The 8,574-nt window shown below is 29.8% G+C and overlaps 1 pseudogene; it reads left to right on the forward strand.

The window, feature by feature from the left end:
• Positions 1-602: 602 nt before the first annotated feature.
• On the forward strand, positions 603-1,703 carry LOC107020837 (annotated as a pseudogene).
• The last annotated feature ends 6,871 nt before the right edge of the window (positions 1,704-8,574 follow it).

Here is an 8,574-nt window from a genome sequence, read left to right on the forward strand (position 1 = left end):
TTTGGTCTATTGCAAAGAGTACCTTTGAATCTCAATTGAGGAAAAGTGTTGCAAAGATGAAGTTGCTTGGTCCAGAAAAAATGATGGATGATCTTATGTGCTACAACATAGAGTTCTGGTGTAAGGTTTACTTTAATACTCAAGTAAAATGTGATTCTGTAGATAACAATTTGTCTGATTGCTTAAATTCATGGATCTTGGCACCTAGGCACAAGACAATTATCACTATGCTTGAAGAGATAAGAGTAAAAATGATGACCAGAATAGCCAAGTTAAGAGAGTTCATAAATACTTGGATGTGTGATTTTTCTCCAATGTGTCTAAAGGTACTACAAGAGAATATTGATAGGACAATGAATTGTAATATTGAATTTTATGGAGTTGATGGGTTTGAAGTGAGAGAAGGACCATTTCAACACAGTGTGGATCTTGGTAGGTGGATTTGTACTTGTAGGGTATGGCAGTTAAAAGGCATACCATGTGCACATGTTGTGGCTGCCATTTACTTTAAGAAAGGTGAACCCCTTCACTACATTGACAGCTGTTATAGTAAGGCAACTTACTTGAAGGATTATGCCAATGTCCTTCAACCTGTCACAAACATGGAGATGTGGCCTGAATCTTCTAACCCCACAGTTGCACCACCTAAAATAAAAAGCATGCCTGGCAGGCCAGGTAAACATAGAAAGAAGGAAGCTGGTGAAAGTAAAAAATCTGGAAAGCTACCTAGAACTGGAATTGCCATGACATGTAGTAACTGTAATGTTAGAGGCCACAACAAGAAAGGATGTCCATAAAGGGTTGAGTCATCAGCAAGGGAAGAACCATCAAATACAGACAAGGGAAAGGGCAAAACTTCAGGTTTAGGCAGACCAAAGGTAAAATCATTAACTTTAATTTGGCATGTGATATTACTCTCATATGTAATAATTACATTTATTTTAACTATATCCATATAGAAAGCACAAACATAAGCTGAGCATTCTACCAAAGAGGTCAAGAGGAAGACCACATGCAAAACCTAGTGCATCTCCAGGACCTGCAAAGAGGTCAAGAGGAAGACCATCTCCTACAACACCTAGTGCATCTCCAGGATCTGCAAAGAGGTCAAGAGGAAGGCCACCTTCTGCACCTAGTGCATCTCCAGGACCTAGTGCATCTGCAGCACCTACAAAAGGTGCAAGAGGAAGACCACCTGCCACACCTAGTGCACCTAATGCATCTGCAACACATACAAAGAGTGCAAGAGGAAGACCACCTGCAGCACCTAGTGCACCTTCTACATGTCCATCGCCTGATAATAGTAACAAAGGAAGATGAAGGGGTAGGGGAAACACAACCTCATACAAAAGGCAAGCAGTCATTGGAATGGGTGTGTTTCAAGCTGAAGATGGATTCAAAGCTCTTAATGTAAGTGTTTCTTATTGATTCAGTTATACTATTTTTTAATGTTTAACTACAAATTCAGTCAGTATTATTTCATACTTTGAATACAGCCTGGGATGTCAAGTTGTAAGATCTTCTCTATTGGTTCAACAAAGGTGACAAAATCTGCTAATGTTACTGGTGATATTGGTTACAAACCAAGTACTGCACCCAAGTTTAAATGGAATGGTAAAGCAGCAATCACAACAATAAAACTTCAACAACTGAGAGGGGAACAGAGAAAATCAAGAGGAAGTAGTTCAACCAATCCAATCTAGGAAGTAACGATATTGCAGTACTGTTTTAAGTAGGCAAGAAAAGATTTCCCATTTTGAATGATGATGTACTAGTATTGAACATCAAATTATGTTTTTGTTTTGATCTTTTATTGTAATTTGACCTTGTGTGAGACCTGTTTTACAATCAATTATGTCTATTAAAGCTCATTTCTCTTACAAATTGTGTTATGCTTATCCTTATTTGTCGTAGTATAGACACTAATATAAACACTCTTAAAAATGGTGTTATGTCTACTAAAGACATGTTGTACAATCAACAAGATTAATGATATTGATATACAAAATTTCTCATAATACATATGACAATCAATATAGAGTTTCAACTCCTTTCGCTACTAACTACTGACATACGTTATGGCAATTCAATTACTTCAATACTTGAATGAACCCTACTTTGAAATAGGTTGTTCATGAACAAAGCTGCAACACAAATCAAAATACATAAAATGACCTTCCAATCAAACGTACACCATTTCAAATTTCTTCATTTGAACCTCTTCTCTCCTGGCAAATTACCAATCAGAACTTGTTGCTCATTGATTTGAATCTGTCTCTTCCAAACTTCATCTTCCAACTCTTTGATTTTGTTCACCAATTTTGGGAGGATAAATTGGGATCTTGGATCGATTTCTTCTCTATCTCTCCATCGAAAAAATTACAATTGTTTGACTGAAAAAATAAAAACAATATATTACGTTATTAACATTCACATCAGTTGAACAAAATCAAATAACTGAAGAAAAGTACCATACACCATAGTAGGGGCATGACCAAAATCGTTTACCGGGATTCGACTTCGACCAAGAAGTCTGAATATGCAACAAATTTCCATGTTTGCATCTTACTATGGTTTTGAGCATCGGGTCTGATTCTTCCATGCATAGCTTATTCAATTTCACGTTAGACATTACTAACCCTGATAACAAAAAAAACAATCTGTCGAATTGGAAGGAAAATCAAGCTAAAATTCGACAAAATTTGGAAACCCTAACTTCAATCTTAGTTGAAGAAGTTACGAAAACGTTTGTTAATAAGAAAAAAATGGTTGATGAAGAACAATGGTGGATGAAGAACAAAGAAGGAGGGAGCTTTTGTTCAAGATGAACAAAGAACAATGGTGGATGAAGAACAAAGTGAAAAAAATAAAAATAAATAAATGTATGGTTAAATAAAGAGTAAAGTTACCGTTGGGAGGCTTATTTAGACTCCACGTGGACATTTTATCACGTTCTTACGCGCCACACGGAGGTGAGTTCACGTATGTGACCACGTCAGCGTCTGAGGGTGAAATAATATACAAAAAAATATTCAGGGGGGTAATAGGACCCCCGCAAAGGTTAAGTGTGTAGTTGGAAATATGGCCAAAGCTTGAGGGGGCATTTGACCGTTTTCTCCTCAAATCATCAATAGCATATTTATTAATCACTACACACAAATAATACTAATTAAATTCTTGATTTACATACTAGTTATCAAGATTTCTAAAGAATTATAGATCTTGAAATTTTATTTGTTCCACCGGCAATAATGGTGTTGCCCATCACCTATCGCCGCCGCCCATCTCTTAACTTCATAATTAACTTATTGACTCCTATTTTATCTTCAATTTTATTTTGCTTTCAATTTATGAACAATGGAGAAGAAGAAGAAGAAGAAATAGATTTTAAAAAGAGAAATGCATGGTGAGGGGAGGAAGATGCCCAAATTTTTATTCTTTTGCAAAGTTTAAGAAAATATCAAGAGATAAAGGTTTTTAAAAATTAAAATAAATATTATTTATCTATGAAAACATGTGTACAACACTTTTTTTATACACAACTAAGATTGTCTTCGGGGGGTATTAATATCACTTTGAACAAGATTAGATATGTCATAGGTCACCACAATAGTTTGAGTGTGTAATTTACTTTCCGCACAAGTGCAAGGGGTAATTTATGCATTTATCCTTTTGTACAAGGATATGTGTACATGTACACCATAGGATATCTCTTATATTACAGTAGTATAATCCAAATAAGATATAAAAAAGTATAACACGAAGGGGTCCTCTAGTAGTGTATAAAAATAATTTTTTGTGTAGAGTGTATTAGCAATGCTTGTATTAGTTATATTACATTAGTTATACATATATATTTGAAAAAATGGTCTAAAGTCCCCCAATGTGTACCCGAAATCTCAACTAACACTCCAACTTCACGGATGTCCTATCACCCTCGGAACTGCTTAAAACTAAAATAATTTACTCGCTCGACGATTACATAACACGGTGAGTGTATACCACTCTCTTAGAGAGAGTGAGGACCCCAACACATAAAATAAAATTTTTATTTGTGAAATTTTCATAAATATGTGTATTTTTAGTTATTCTCTTTTCTTATTTATTTCTTTTCTTCTTCATAACAACATGAACCGAATCTCTCCAACACTCACCTTCTCTAAGCCGCCACAACCGTCACATTCAGTGGATTCACCATGAAATTTCATTATCCCCTTTATTCTAGAATTTTGATTTTTCAATTTGCTCGTGAAATTGTGAAATTTTGAAAACCACCTCTTTATTAATTACCTGTCAAACACATGGCCAAGTGGGTTGAAAAATTCTTATCTTGATTTGCACTAATTTAATAGTTTAAATTCATATTCAAAAAAAATTGGGTTGTCAATCAAACTAACTTATGATTTTGAAAATAAAAATGAAAATATCCATTATTATGTGTCCATTACTCTGGTCTGAAGAATTTGACAAACGCAACCATGAAACTAACTTGAGTATCAATCAAATGATGGATGAAATGGTGAGGAATCAAAAATTTTGCCAGATTTTTACTCTTCAAAATTGTCTTTGCGGTCGTTGATAATGAAAACATGAAACGTGTCGTCAGCTCCACTTGAACTTGAGTTTTTTATGTATATCAAATGTTTAGGACTTGATAAAATTAATGATAGGAAGGAAGGAGTGAGTTGGGTTGATTTTAAACTTTTGATGTTTGCAAGGTAGATGAAAATGATGAAATAATTAAAGATTGATCAATGACATAAAAAGAAAGAATATCATAGATTTGTAATTTCTCCTTTCAATAGTAAAACTTGAAATTTCATAACTGCACATTTCATTATTGTAAGCTTAAAGTCGTTATAAATAAAATTTGAAATTTTTTCTTCATTGGAAAAAAATCATCAAACAATTATAGAAAAGAAAAAAAAAGAAAGGGGATAGAAAGAGAAGAAAAATATATAAGGGAAAACAGAATAAAGGAAAAGATAATATTTTTTTATTAACATATGATATATATATTATATGGCAAGGACGAGTGTATTAACTATGGCAAGGACGAGTGTATTAACTTTCTAACACAAATTTTTTAAATGTGACCTTTAGGGGGCTATATATTCCGTTTTAAAAAATGTATTGCATTTGGCTATTTTATCTTTATTTTTTAATGCACTAATTTAGTTCGATGTATAAAAAATAGCATGCGTTGAATAAAAAAATTATGTAAAAAATATCCTTCATAATTATGGTGAAAAGATATAAAAGAAATTTTGAGGGATACGTATCTTTAAAATACTAATATATACATTAAATCGCTTTGCATTACTAATAACTAGAAATCCATGATATTAGTTATACAAAACATGAAAAAGTGTGTCAAACAAGGTACTTCTAATACATAAAGCTAATGCACGCATTAATTTTGCTAATACACTCTACGAAAAGACCCTTAATAGGACTATCAAAACTCAGTAGAACGTCTCTTAGTTGTACCTAACTTGGATTCAAAACCATATGTGTTAATACTCAACATTATTGTTATTCTTGGTGTTGCAATGATTTTTTTTGTTAGTATTAATATGGATTTGATTTTGATTCAAACTTTATTAGAGTTACTAATATTTAGGGACAATAAAATTTATTGGACCATTCAAAATTTTAAATCTAAAAAACTTAAAATAATATGTTAAATAACAAAAATTATGAAAAAACATTAGAAGTTTTTAGAAATTATATCAAAGTAAATACTTTTACATATAAAATAATTTTTTAAAAGTTATATATATAATATTGGATTGGTTCGATCTCGATTAAAATTTTTTAGTTAAAAATAAATCAACTCAAATATAGTCAGATTTTTTTCTAATATCAAACTAACTCAAATATAGTCGAATTTTTTTTCTAATACCAAATTATTATTTAAAATTTATTTTTGATTGAACTCAATATGCAATTTGATTTAATTTTCTATTCAATCTTATACCCTTTACTTAGAAGTCACAAACTATCATCACATGTCATACTTATCTTTAGATAAGATTAAGGTAAACTAAAAGTTGGCATTTCAAATTATAGGAGGGAAAACGAAGATGATAATATTCTTTTGAGATGTCATATTTATTTCTACAATTTATCACTTAATAGAATATCTATTAATCATGGTCACATTAGTTACTTTCTTCGTCTCAATATATATATCTCCTTTCAGTTCAATATGGAATTCAAAAAAAAAAACTAAATTGTGTGCTCTTAAACTGAGAGTATATGAAATCGTAGAATTTTAAATTTGTCAAATAAAAAGGGTAAATCACATAAATATGTTATATTATAAAAATAGATATCATCTATGTCAACATATTTTTCTAACTAAAATATAACATTTTTTTAGAATTAAGAAAATTGTACTATTTTATCTTTCTTCACCTCTTTCCTTCCTTTTTTCTCTTCCTCTTTTTTATTTTTCTTCTTCGTCGTCATCTCTTTCTATGTATTCTTTCTCTTCCTTTTTTTTAATTCTTTTTTTTTAAATATTTTCATTTAAATAATTGTTTTTAAAATCAGTTCTTACCCATATTCCATTAATTTTATTCAAAAACACGATGAGAAGAGGATAGAAAAATCTAAAAAAAATTATAATATCATATTATCAAATAGAAATTTCAAATCTTTAAAATTATAGAAACATATTTTATACAATCATATGTATTAAATATGTTTCATAATTGTATTAAAATCATGAAAGATACATTTATAATACATATTACAAACTTTCACTCTTCTTTTAGTGATATCAACCAAAATAATTTAAGTAACACACTTGTAATACTTTTATAACATCGGCACAAACATCACTCATGCTCTTTAGATAAAAACCAAAATAATTTCTAACACACATATAATACATATTTTATTCATGAATAATACAATCTTAACTCGATCTATATATTATTGTCTTGTCTTTCGTTAGTTATGTTTTTCATTTGTTGTTTTCTCTTCTAATTCAACTTTAATATTATGTGATACACTTTTAACACAAATTTAATTCATGTTGTAGTTTATTATTTGTTGCTATTAATTTACTTGTTTAGTTTGATATAAGTTTAATTCACTACATAGATCATTATCTGGTGTTTCATTATTAGTTACATTTTTTTATTCATGCTTAATTCTCTTTTCCTATTCAAATTTAATATTTGTGTAATGCACTTTTAATACAAGTTAATTATTTTGCAGTTTATTGGTTTGATTTGTTATGATTAAATTACTTGTTTAATTTATTATTGTTACAAGTTTTTATTCAGTTTACAAAATAATATAATGATCTTTCATTTGCTACATTTTGCAATCATGTTTAATTCGCTTCTAATTCAACTTTAAGTGTGTAATACATTTTTAGTTCAAGTTTAATTCGTTTGGAAGTTCACTTTGTCTCTTCCTTTGTTACAATTAGATTACTTGCATCTAATTAATTATTTATACAAGTTTTATTCAGTCTACGAATCATTAAATATTTTTTCATTTGGATACTGTTTAATTCATTACTGATACATGTTTAGTTCACTTTATAGATCATTGTCTGGTCTTTCATTATTTATGTTTTTTATTCATGTTTAATTCTCTCTTCTAGCTAAACTTTAATATTTGTGTAATACACTTTTAAATACAAGTTTAATTCATTTTACAATTTATTGATTGATTTGTTACGATTGAATTATTGGTTTAATTCATTATTGATACAAGTTTTATTCAATTTATAGATCAAAGAAAGCTCTTTTGCTACATTTTGCATTCATATTTAATTCTCTTCTAATTCAACTTTAATTTGTGTGTAATATATTTTAAATTTAAGTTTAATTCATTTTAATTGTAGTTCATTATGTCTATTCATTTGTTACGATTAAATTGTTTGTCTAATTAATTATTAATACAAATTTTATACTAGAATTATTAACTATTCTAAGGAAGAAAGTTGAAAGAGAAAGAGAAAGAAAGGGAAAAAGAGCAACAGTACGAGAGGGAGAAAGAACAAGAAAAAAGAAAGGGAGAGAGAGAGAGCAAGAAATTAAAAAAGAAGCGAGAGAGTAAGAGAAGAAAGACGGAAAGAGAATTTCAATAAAATACACAGTATTGTAACATATTTTATATATGTTAATAATCAAATAGTAATAAGTAATTACTTTTTAAAAGAAACTCACTCAAGAAATTAATCCAATAAAAAGTGAAAACTACTTTTTTCAATGAAAACACCTCAATAAGTCTTCGAACTTTGAATGAATAATTTTGTATTCAATTTCATACGAAAAATAAAAAGAGCCCCTCTTAGGGTATGGTAGGACGAAATATATAAAAACTTCTAAATTATTGATAGCACTGATTGTTTTTATTTAGAGAGTGAAAAAACCAGTTAATCCTGCAACCAAAACAAATCAACTATAAACACTTGGGACAGAAAACAAGTAAATTTTTAGAACCTGCCACAGAAGCTATTATTTTCTCCTAGGATGACAACTTTACACATGCATCCTAGTTACTAACAGGACAATCACGAAACACAATTAACAAGCGATTGACGTTGTG

This window comes from Solanum pennellii, chromosome 1 (genome assembly GCF_001406875.1).
Source record: "Solanum pennellii chromosome 1, SPENNV200".
In the NCBI taxonomy this organism is placed as follows: domain Eukaryota; kingdom Viridiplantae; phylum Streptophyta; class Magnoliopsida; order Solanales; family Solanaceae; genus Solanum; species Solanum pennellii.